Source organism: Myotis davidii, unplaced genomic scaffold (genome assembly GCF_000327345.1).
Source record: "Myotis davidii unplaced genomic scaffold, ASM32734v1 scaffold187, whole genome shotgun sequence".
NCBI classification, from domain to species: domain Eukaryota; kingdom Metazoa; phylum Chordata; class Mammalia; order Chiroptera; family Vespertilionidae; genus Myotis; species Myotis davidii.
This window is the reverse complement of record NW_006383018.1, coordinates 6326263-6338841: the sequence shown is the minus strand read 5'-3', so window position 1 is coordinate 6338841 and position 12579 is coordinate 6326263.

Below are 12579 nucleotides of genomic sequence, written 5' to 3'. Positions count from 1 at the left end.
CACGCAGGTGGCACCCATTTGCTTTAAAATCCACTCTATCTTGAATCATGTAAGACAAATGTACTCTTAAGTTTTTATTTAATTTGTGGTGCCTTGGATAATGGTCAGAAGGCTTGTGTGTCTGTGAAGGAGGAAATAAACTATTTTTAAAGCTATTGAAGTATTTTCTTTTCTTTGTATGTCACCTGGTGAATAATGACCATTATTGGCCTCAATGTGTTCTGAGAGGGATTTTATTCATATTGGCATGGATATGTGCCATCCCGGTCTTCCAAGGTAATGTGTACCCTCATTTTCAGCAAGCCATTTTCACAGTGAGGAAGAAAAACCACATTTAGCCATCCGTAAGCAAGGGACCTAGCAAAGCGACCCTTTTGTTCTGGTCATCCCCAGCACTTCCTGCAGTTTCTCATCCTGGGAGTTAAAGCAATATAAAGTTTCACTGGAAATTGGGCATGAAGATTGGTATGAAATGATGGCAATTGTATTTTCTCTGACTCATTCTCCCTCATACCAAAACCTTATACCGCTGTATCCCACACTTGGTAATTTTTGGCCAGAGCTGTAACCGTTTGGGGAAAGAAGCTTGAACAGAAAGTAGGGCTCCTTTTCTCCCACAGACATGCGCCTGAAGAGGCTATGATGAGTCTATTGGTCGTCAGCTTGAACTTTCCCCTCCATAGAAGACAGCCACTGTCAGTCTCTGTCTTGCTGTAGGTCAATAGGTTGACATTCAGTTACTGTACAAAATTGGGAACAGTCAGTGCCATCCACAAGTCTGATTTTTTTTTAAGCGAACAAAAGCTTTGTTACCCTCCCAGAAAGAGCACACATGCATACGCGGCTCCCTCCTTGGTTTGGGTTTGGTAAAACCAAAAAGAAAACCCCTCCTCCTAACCTCCTTCCCCAAGCCCCTCGGAAGGTGATGTGATAAATGTTTATATTTTAATCCCAAAGACAAGTCACAAAACTCCAGATAGGCCTTAGCAATGTGGCCGGTGTTAGAATAACAAAGCCTTCGAGCTTGGGTCTTCTGAATGTGGAGAAAAGCCCCCATAAATCGCTGCATTCCTTTTCTTCACTTGCATGAAATTTTATAGGAGATCCGATTTTCATGGTAGAAGCACTGACCCAAATCTCAGACGTGGTGGTTGCCCTGCCTGCTGCTCTAAGCGCGGTTGCATTGGGTAGGGGAGCGTCTTGGCTTCACCTGGACCTACCTGTCGCTGAGGACTATTCTCTTTAGTAAATGAGAAACCAGAGGTCTGAGGAAGCCAAAGGAAATAGGGCCACAGACAGCTGCCTCTCCTTAAAATCCTCCCCTTATTCTGTTCAGAGATGGCCAATGGCTTGAGACACTTTGAAGGGGGCCTCATTTCCATCTCCATTCTGCTCAGTGGGTGGCGTGACTGTGACATCCCTGAATAGGACTGCAATCACCCTGCAGTGGAAACCACGTCAAATTTGTTCTGGGTTTTCCTTCCTGAAGTGACAGCACAATACGTCGCCAGTGCTGTGGCTGCAGCCCCCGTCGCTTCCCTCCCAAACGCTGAGGAGCTAGAAGATGTGTAACTCCAACATGCTTGCCTGCCCACCCCGGGGGCCAGCCCCGCAGCCTTTGGCTCTGCCCTTCCTCTATCCTGTGGTTGCTTAGGGGGTGGGAGGGAGGCCTGACTTTTGTAGCCACTTTTTTTTTTTTTTTTTTTTTTTTTTTTTTTTTGCAAGGAGGGGAAAAAATGTGAAGCTGGCCACAGAGTGAACACACTGACTCTTGGGTTCCCGTCGCGGCTGGGTTCCTTGAGGCTGGGTGGCACGCTGTCGCCAAGCTCATGCTACACCTCATAACCCACAACCATTTGCTGAGCTCCCTAGAGTCGCCTTAATCCCAGCAGCCCAGGGTTGCACAGGGGAAAGAAGAATTCTGGCCCAGAAGGGAGTCATTTAAATGCTTATTGCATTTCAAGCTTCAGTTTTTACTTAGCTCAAATATTTACTGTTGCTAGAAAACAATGTTTAAAATGTTGTACTTATATGTTATTTCATGGTGTGGCCTATGTAAACCTCAGGATGCTTACATTTTGACAGTCTCCTGGAAATGTTTAACAGCACATAACTCGGCGAGCAGGGAATAAAAACGGAAACAAATTGTGCTTGAAAATGTTTGTAACCTCTTCCAACTAGGGATCCGGCAAGGCACGCCGGGATTCTTCAGGTAAAGGGGAGGAAATCTCCGAGAACGGAATCTGGCGATTCCTTGTCCTGTGGCCCCATTTACCAACCTTGCCGATAAGCCCTCTCTCAAAGTCACGTGCCTTCTACCGCAGAAGCCATACTTGTGGGGATGAATTTGTATCTTTGCCACTGAGCAAAATCTCATTTTAAATTCAGGGGAATCAAATGCTTTCAGGATGTGGATTTTTCCAGAGATTTTTAAAAGACACGTTCCCTGGTAAGAACAGCAAAATGTTCTTTCCACCAGTGGTACTGCCCACAGAGGCGCGTGTCTTGTTTTACCCTTTGGGAATAACCCAACCCTCACCAAAGAGTTCTACCTTCGATGTGATGAAGACCATGGGGGCTCACTGCTTCATCGGGAAAGTCTGAGGCAGCTGAAAGCAGGGCTACTGTATCTTTTAAAACAGGGGCGATCTTTAGATTGAAAGCCCAGCTTGGGCTCCATGAGGGCCGTGACCGTCTTTCATGCTAATTCTAGCGCACCTGGAGCTTTGTGGGCTCATGGTTATTATTTTGAAGGATGGGGGGATGGATGGCTGGATGGGAGCTTCGAGAATTTTTTTTTCAAGAAGCATTCTGCAATCTCTGTTATTTTCCTACTGTTTTACGGGCTGTTTCTGCTGCTGAGTTAAAACCGTAACTGAAAACAATCAGTCTTACGTATTGTTCACTTACTTTTAAAGTCATACATACATACAGCTCTTATGAAACCAACGACAGCTATTTAAAATTGGTTTTGTAGTTGGTTACGTTGAATCAGGAACTGTCATATAAATGATATGATATTTAAATTTTCCTGATCATGGTTAAAAGTAAAGGCTCGAAAAATGTATATCCTTTGAGATCAGTGTCACATTAGGGCTAAGCTACATCATTGAACCCATTGTCCTCATCCATGAATCGTATTATTGACAGCTCCCCCGCTCCGTCCCTCGCACTGCCTGGCATTTATGTGCCCTCAGGAGCAATGGCCAGCTCCCTTAAGAAGCTGCCCGGGATGACGGAAGACGGGAGCTCTTTTCAGGAGGGTTTATCTTTAGCTAATGCATTAATTGACTCCAAGAGAGTCCAAATGGAACTCGCTGCTTTCATCTGCTAGGGTAACCTAATAAAATAATGTTTGTTTGTAGAGTCCCGGCCGTTAAGGGGGTTTTGCTCGAGGCAAAACCCAGGTCCCTGGGAATAACTTTAGAAGGAAAATCTAAAGACCCACTAATTGTGCCTGTCCAAGGCTGCTTCTCCCGGGTCCCAGGTGCTCCCCTGCACACGGGTCTGGCACCGGGGCCCGTGCCCACCGCTGCTCTGCCTGCCCCGTTGGAGGATGAGTCATTTTGCAGTGCAGCAGTTCTTACAATGATTTTTAAATGGACACAAGCTTTCAGAACAGACTTGTGCAAACACACTTTGGTCTGTCCCATGTGGTGGGGAAAGGGAAATACAAATTAGTGAAAAAAAGACTCTTCCTTATCTGTCATCACCTCCCCTCCCTTCCTTTGCTACTGAACCTGGTCTCTTAGTGGGCTGCTTTCAAATGAGAGAGGGGCAAGTAATTCTGCCCCCACCCTGGAGTTCTTGGCCAGTCAGAACTCATTAAATATGAGAGAGATGCCAGGTATCATCTCATTAAGTCCCCAAACCCTTAAAGCAGGCAAAATAAGTCCTCGCCTAATGTCACTGATAGGTTCTATGACTTTAAGCAAAATGACATATAATGAAACCAGTTTTACCATAGGCTAATTGACTAAAAACAAGAGGTAAGTTCCTCTAGCATTTTATCCATGTGACAATGAAATGATGTTGAACGAAACAGCGTTATTCAAGGACCCGCAGTACTATTGTCCCTGTGCTACAAATGAGGAAGCCAAGACTCAGAGAGATTACGTGTCCTGCTCCTGGTCTCTACGCCAGTAAATGAGAGTGTAAGGATTTGAATCCAGGTCTGATGGCAGCCGAAGCCTTCTTTTCCCATGGAGGTTTCGCAAGAATGCTCAGCACAGGAGGTCCGTATGATAGTCAATGCCCTGAATGTCTCACTGTCCCCAGGTCTCTGTATCCGATGGATCATTCCTAGCTCGGAGTCGAAGGGAAGGGTGGTCTCTGATTATTTTCCATAATTAGTGCATTTATCTCAGAGAGTCCCAGAGCCTGAGGATCAAGGGAATCCTGACAAGCCTTTTGAGGTTCATCTTAAACTGTTTTACAGCCTCTTTAAGTCAGTAAAGAAAGTATTAAGGTAAACGCAAAGCATTTGCCCCACGGGTTTAAAACTGGAAGGTAATGTGGAAAAAGCAGAGGTACATTTGCACACTGTTACAGTGCAATGTGATATGACACGAACTGAACTAAATCTTAAAAAATCTCTGCTATAACTAGAAAATGTCATGCTTCAACAGAAGTTGGAAATGGAAAACCAAGTTAAAAGTAAATATCTATGGGTACTTGACCTCCAAGTGTGTCTGGAGGGAATGGAGACAGTTTACAGAATGTGGGCTTTGCTGGAATTACTTTTAGACAAAAAATCTCCGTCACCACTAATGGCGGAAAAGTCTTACTCTGTCCTGAGTTTCTTGCTATCCCCAAAGTTAAGTGAGAGGCTATCTACCACAGTCTTTTGCTGCCTTCTCCCCTTTTCTTATATAAGTGAAAGCAGATTACTGACTGACCCACATCAAACAGTTACAGCATTTTCTTTAGATATAGGGCGTCCCCAAAAAATGTCTGCACACACTGAATAATTATAAAGGCAGTGTTTATTAAAATACATTCAGCATTTTCAAAACTGAACTAGCAAGCTGTTAAAGTGTATTTACTTTTTGGGGGGACACCCTGGAACCTATGTATTAAAATGTCTTATTCTACTTTTCCAAAGAGTGATGCATTTCAAAGTGTGCATTTCTGTTTAGAAGCAGAATTTAGCTACATAAGTTCTCAGTAGAGAGATATGCCCCATCGACTGGAAAACTTATGTCTCCTGACAATTAGCCACGCCATGTAAAGGCTGCCTTTGGTGATAAGCCCTTCGTGTGGGCTCAGTCTATTGTCATGAAAGGCTCAGACTCTGTTAGAGTAAGATCAGAAAAATAAAAACTGGGGGATGAGGAACATGGAAAAGGCATTCTTTTTTTTTTCTCCTGACAGAAGTGCAGTGACTGCCAGTGTTTGTTGAATTTTATTCCTGTGGAGAGTGGAGATTTCTGCACACGTTCAGCCTCAGCCTTTGTCCCGCCTCGCTGTGTTGTGTATGCATCTCGTCTTCCTAAGCGAAGAGGCAGTTCACACTTGACCCGGGACCCCCAAGTTCCCTGAGACCCTACTTACAAAGTAAGCGATTTCTTTCTTTTCTTTACAGTTTGCCTGTGTGAGGGTGACTGTAGAGAAGCCATCAGTTCTGTCTCATTTTGGTACTTGAAGGTAAGCATGGCATTCTTTCCTTTTATTTATTTTAGAAGGTGGCTTCATCTGCCTTAAAAAGTTAGCCTTCTAACACCACATCAGGCTAAATTATTAAATATTGTACTAGCACTTGACAGAAGTTGGATGTAAGGGTTTATCAAGGATGTTTAAAACTCAATTTCAAAATAATCATAGCAATGTGTCATCAACACCCTGACGTAAATATTAAGTAAATGCGTTGGCCTTTATCGACACTGAACTCTAATTTCTTGTGCCTTAAAAATTATACTTTGGAGAGGTTTCTGCCTCTGGCCTTATAGTTAGAGCATGAGGCAGATTCTGACAAAAAAAAAACAAGATGAGACCTACTAGTGCACCAGCTTACTGGTCAGAGGCAGTTCCCAGTCCCTGTGCAGGGGAAGGGAACCCAAACAAGGCCCATAAGAATCCCCAAACTGAAGACATGCAGATCAGAAGTCAGGGAGGACAAGAGAGCTAGAATTTGTAAGACAAAGTACCCAACAGGAGGGAGCTGTTCTGAGAGAGAGCTCTAGAGGTTTGCAGAGAGTTCCCCAATCTTCCTGTACTGTCCTATGCATTTGTGAGAGGAAACTATACAAGAGTTGGGAAAGAACCATTGGAAAGGAGGAAGCAGAAAAATCCTGGAGCTCACAGAGGAGAAGTGGTTTGTGTTCTCCCCAGCAAGTGTAGAAAGCCCTTCATAATTCATAGAACACCACGCAGAATCTTCAGAAAAACAGTGTATTACAAAGGGAGCTAAATTAGTCTCGTATGATAAAGGCTTTTCTGCCTTTACAAAACTTAAAAAGCAGACCTCACAAGGACCCACTGATTGTCAGTACACAATTTGATACTACTTAAAGCAATATAAGAAAATACCACAACCCACAAAGTAAAAATCTCAATAAAAAAATCTAATAAAAAATAATCTCACAAACCAGGAATAAAAGGAAACTTACTCAGATACAGGGCATTATTAAAAATCTTACAGCTAATATCATACTTATGTGAAAGACTCAATGCAAAAAGAAAAACAAAAAAAACAAACACATAAATATTGAGGAAAAAGAAGTAAAACAATCTCTAATTGCACATGAATTAATTATCTATGTGGAAAATTCTAAGAAATCTGCAGAATAATTACTAAAAGTAGTAAATGGATTTAGCAGGATAACAAGTCAATACATAAAATTCTACTATATTTCTTTATACTACCAACAATATCTGAAAATAAATTTTTTAGATAATCCACCAAAAATAACTTATAAAGTTACTATTATTTAAGGCAAAATGGACCAAAATAGAATTCAGAAATAGGCCGATATATATATATATATATATATATATATATAGTCAAGCAGGAGGGCTCCAGGGCATGTCTGGCCCATCTGTCTTGCTCAGTCCCAATCGGCCAGACTCAGCAGCAAGCTAACCTACCAGTCAGAGTGTCTGCCCCCTGGTGGTCAGTGCACATCATAGCGAGTGGTTGAGCAACCTTAGCATATCATTAGCATATTATGCTTTGATTGGTTGAGTGGCTAACTGGGCGACCGGACACTTAGCATATTAGGCTTTTATTTTATAGGATTGATTTTCAACAGGGATGTCATAATATTTCAAAAAGGAAACAACAGTCTTTTCTAAAATGGTGCTAGAAAATTAGAGATGTACATGAATAAACTAATCTCAACTCACCACTTCATACACAAAATTAACTCAAAATGGATTATATAAGTAAATCTGAGTTAAAACTATAAATATTTCATATGAAAACATTTTTAAAAATCTTTTTGACCTTGGATTAAGCAAAGATATTTTAGATAAAACGTGATTTTAGAACACATGCTTAAAGAAGAAAAAACTGTCTAACTAGAACTCTACATCCAAAAAATATATGCTTCATAAATAAAGGCAAAATTAAGACATATTTAGACATACAAAACTGAGGAAATTATTCTCTTGCAGAATCTCACTACCTGATATGCCAAAAGAATTTTATTGGCTGAACAGAGTTGGCACTAGATGGAAAGCCCAGATCTCTAGAAAGAAATGAAGAGAACCAGAAAAGAAAAACATAAGGGTGTTTCTAAAAACTTTTAAAACTTACCTTTGTTTTATAAATATTTTAATCCTCACAGACTTCTCACTGAAGCAGAAATAATAACAGTGTGTTGTGGAATTTATAGCAAATATGGAGGAAAAATACATGAGAATAAGGGAGCAAAGGACTGACAAAAGTAAATGAATTGTTACCCACTTTTTGTGTGTGTGTGTGGGAAGTGATATAACATCATTTAAAGGTAATTTATAATTAAACATCTTACTGTGAAACCACTAAAAATAATGGAAGTCAACAGATGAAATGTAATGTAATACTAAAAATCACTTGATCCATCAAAAAGAAGGCAAAAGAGGATGAACAGAAGAACAAAGAATGAATGGAATAAAAAAAAAACAATACAAAAGAACTTTCAACTATGTTAAAAATTGCATTAACTGTACATGGACTAAATCCTCTAATTAAAAGGCAGAAACTGTTAGGTTTAAGCTGTTTACAAAAACCACCTCAAATATAAAACATAGATTAAAAGTAAAAGGGTGAGAATGCTATCAGCCAAAATGCAAAAATAAGTAACTCCAAATTCTGCCTCTCCTTAAAAGCAATAAAACAAAAAACAGGCCAAACTGTCAAAAGCAACGCTTCTTCTTGAACTCTGAGAACTAATCAAAGATTTATAGCAACCAGGGGAACACTAGCTGAAGACAAATGCTGATCCTCAGGAAGAATAGTGAACGTTGTAACATTTTAATTTACCCTAGTTCCAAACCTCCTCTCTAGTCCAGCAGTAGCTCTGAATATAACAGCTCACATACCTGGTACTGCAGGAAGCAGAAACTACCTCATTCACAAAGAATTCTAATCATTTATTCTGAACTGTCTGGTACCTCCCTGGTAGACCTATCTTTACCTAACTCCTGGAACTGGCTTAGCGCTAACTGCTTCCTGGAGACATTTGTTGATACCATAACTTAGTTGCTGCTGAGGTAATAAATAACAGAGCAAACAATGGACTAACCATACATGTGAAAGCACCAGCTAGGGAATGAGATGTCTGTAAGGACTTTGAATTACTCTGGCATATTCCTGGTATTCTGGGAGAACACACACACAAACATACCCAGAACTGTGCACATGTTCAGGAAAGACCTGAAAAGACCTTAAGCTCTCAACTCCTGCTGACCTTGAGGCTCTGAGTAAACAGGAAGTAGAGGCTAATGCAGTTGCAAATTGCCTGGCTGAGTGTTGAAAGTACACCAAAGTACACACATGAGCCCTTTGGCAAAGACTGGAAGAATTTCTTGGTCCCGGGCATTTAAGGGGATTCCTAGTAATATTACAGTTACTGGGTTTATTACAATACCTAGTTTTCAGCAACCAAAAATGTATAAATGCCAAGAAACAACAAAGTATGACATATACATGGGGAAAAAATTATTGGAAACTCTGCCTGAAGAAATCTTAGACACTTAATATACTGAGTATACTAGAGCAAGACTTTAAATTAGCTATTAAAAATGTACTCAATGAATTTTTAAAAATCTCATAAGAACTAATGAGAAGTATGAGAATGATGTCTCACCAGAGATTATCAATAGTTAGAAAAAAAAAGTTTAAGCCAAATAGAAATTTTGGAGTTGAAAAGCATAATAACTCAAATGAAATTTTCACTAAAGGAGCTCAATAGCAGATTTGAAAAGGCAGAAGAAAGAATAAGCAAACGTCTAAATTATGCAGTTGAAAAAACAGAAAGAATAAACAAGGGAGAAAATTGAACACAGAGCTGTGGGCACCATCATGCATGTCAACATACAGATAATGGGAGTTCCAGAGGAGAGGAGACAGAGAAAGAATACTTGAAGAAATAATGGCTGAAAAACTTCCAAACTTGATGGAAATCACTAACGTGCATATTCAAGAAGCACCACAAAATCCAAGTAGAAAAAAATCAATCTACTAGAAATAAGTGTATTTAGCAAGGTTGCAAAATATTCAAAAATAAATTTTATTTCTGAAAACAAGCAAAAACATTTAAAAAATAAAAAAATAAATGAAATATCTAGGAATAAATATTTTAAAAAGCCATTTTACAGGTACATTTTACCTGTACACTAAAAACATTAGTGAGATAAATTAAACAAGGCTCCATAAATGAAAAAGTATACAAATTGCTTAATGACATCAAGTAGTGGTTTATGAATATACTTATAGGTATACTGTCAATTGACTTTTTTACCAAGTATGCTAATTAAATTTAATGGTTCAAAAGAAAATAACCTTTCAGAAAATATTGCCAAAACAGCTAACTATCCAAAGATTTTTTTAAAAAATCAGTTTTGACTAGTTATTCTATACACAAAAATTAATTTAAGATCCATCATAGCCCTAAATGTATAAATTAAAACAATAAAATGTCCAGAAGAAAACATAAGGTAGTATCTTTGTGATCTGTGGCAGGCAAAGTTTTATGAGAAAGAACCATAAAATACTAAGCATAAAAGATAAATATGGGTTAATTGGACTTCAACAACAACAAAACTTCTCCATTCAAAATATTTTAGTAAGGGAATGAAATTCCAAGCTATAGACTGGGGAAAAAATACTTGCAACACATATATCTGATAAAGAGATTATAGCTAGAATAAGTAAATAACTTCTTTAAATTAATAATAAAAGGAAACCCAATTTTAAAAACTGGCCAAAATATCTGATCAGCTATTTCACAGAAGATAAGACAGGCCTGTAAGAATGGCCAATAGGCACTTGAAAAGGTGCTTAAAATCACTAGTCGTCAAATACATGCAAACTAAAACCACACCTAGATATTGTCTCATACTTACCAAAATGGCCAAAATTGAAAAGACCAGACCCTGGCCTGATATGCCACGGTTGTGGGTTTGATTCCCAGTCAGGGCACATACAAGCATCAACCAGTGAATGCGTAAATAAGTGCAATGACAAATCAATATCTATCTATCATCTATCTATCTATCTATCTATCTATCTCTAAAATTAAAAAAAAAGACCAATAATACCAGCCATTGGAGAAGCTGTGGAGCAACTGGCACTCCACTGCTTTCTTGAGGGAAATGTAAAATGGTACCACCAGGTTGCAGAACTCTATTGAAGTTTCTTCTAAAGTGAAACAGAATTACCATATGACTCAAATATTCTAATCAGTATTTATCTAAGAAAACATATGCCTACAAAAATAATTGTGTAAGAATATTCATAGCAATATTATACAAAAAAGCCTAAAACCATAAATAACACTAATGTTCATCAACTGGTGAATGAATAAAGAGATTGCAGTATAACCCTAAAACGGGATACTGGTCAGCAATAAAAAGTAATTTATTACTGAAACATTTAAGCACATGAATAAATGTCAAAAAAATTATATTGAGCAAAATAATCCAAGCATAAAATAAGACTTGCTATATGATTTCCCTATATGAAGTTTAAGAACAGCAAAGGCAAAACTAATCTATGTTGACAAAAATCAAAATGATTGTTAGAAAGAATTATGAAAACATTTTCTGTGCTTATTAAAATGTTCTGTATCTTGCTTTGTCTGGTGGCTACCTGAGTGTACATAATTATTAAAACTTGTTAAACTAACAAATGCACTTATAAGTGCATTTTATAGTATGTAAATTATAACACAATAAAACTACAGAAACATACTTTTCCTCGTTTTTATTCTATTATTAATCTTTTTTCTTTTTCAGTGCTTTCTCTAATAGGCAACATCAAATGCATTTAGCTTATCTCCAGCTGCTGTTGCTGTTTTCAACTATGGCTTATTCATATTGACAATGATGTTAGGCCTTTAGGGACATTTACTTCCACAGATAAAAAGTTAGTTGAGCCCTGTCTGGTGTGCTAAGTGGTTACAGCATTGGCCCACTCACTAAAGGGTCTGGGTTTGATTCCCAGCCAAGGGCACGTACTTGGGTTGCAGTTTCAACTTCAGGCCCAGTCTGGGCACATTTGGGTGGCAATCAATTGATGTGTCTCTCTCACATTAATGTTCTCTCTCTCTCCCTCCAGACCTCCTTCCCTTCCACTCTCTCTAAAAAAAAAAATGGGAAAAAATATCCTCAGGTGAGAATTAACAATTACAAGAAAATAACTTAGTTGAAAAATCAATCAATCAGAAGAATGACCCTAATTAAAGGGTGGAATTTCAATATATGTGCATGAGATTTTATAAACTCAGTGCTTATGGCATTCTGGAAAGAAGAAACCATTAATACAAAAGCCCTATAATCAGATATGCTGGTGTGTCAAAGGAAGAGTGTGATTGGAGTACTTGAAGTGGATTAGTAAAGATTAGAGTAATCTCTCTATATATAAAAGGCTAAGATGCTAAGTGTTCAACTGTCTGACTGGTTGCTATGACATGCACTGAACACTAGGGGGCAGATGCTCAATGCAGGAGCTGCCATGGCACACACTGGCCATTTACAGAGAAACAGCACCATGGACTTGTTGCTGACAAAGCAATATTTCGCTTCCTCCAAGTGGGACACAGGCCCTGCCACCATCCCTGAGTGACACCTCACCAAATCGTAGCTAATGCTGCCAAGATCCCATGGCACAAGATGTGGCCCACAGCCCAGCCCAGCCTTGAAACGGTGACTGTGGGCACCGGGTAGCAATGTCACATAGCAATTCCTGGCTTCTTCTCCCTAACGACTAGCCTCCTTGGAGTTTTTTCAGCCCAGGAACCCAACTTGCTTTATAGCCAGGTGGAAACATTTTACACTTTAACCAAATGTCTGTGAAGCGTTTTTCCATGCCTTATCTCATTTGATCCTCACAGAAGTCCTGGAGTAGGTAGATAGGTAGATAGGAGACTTGATGGA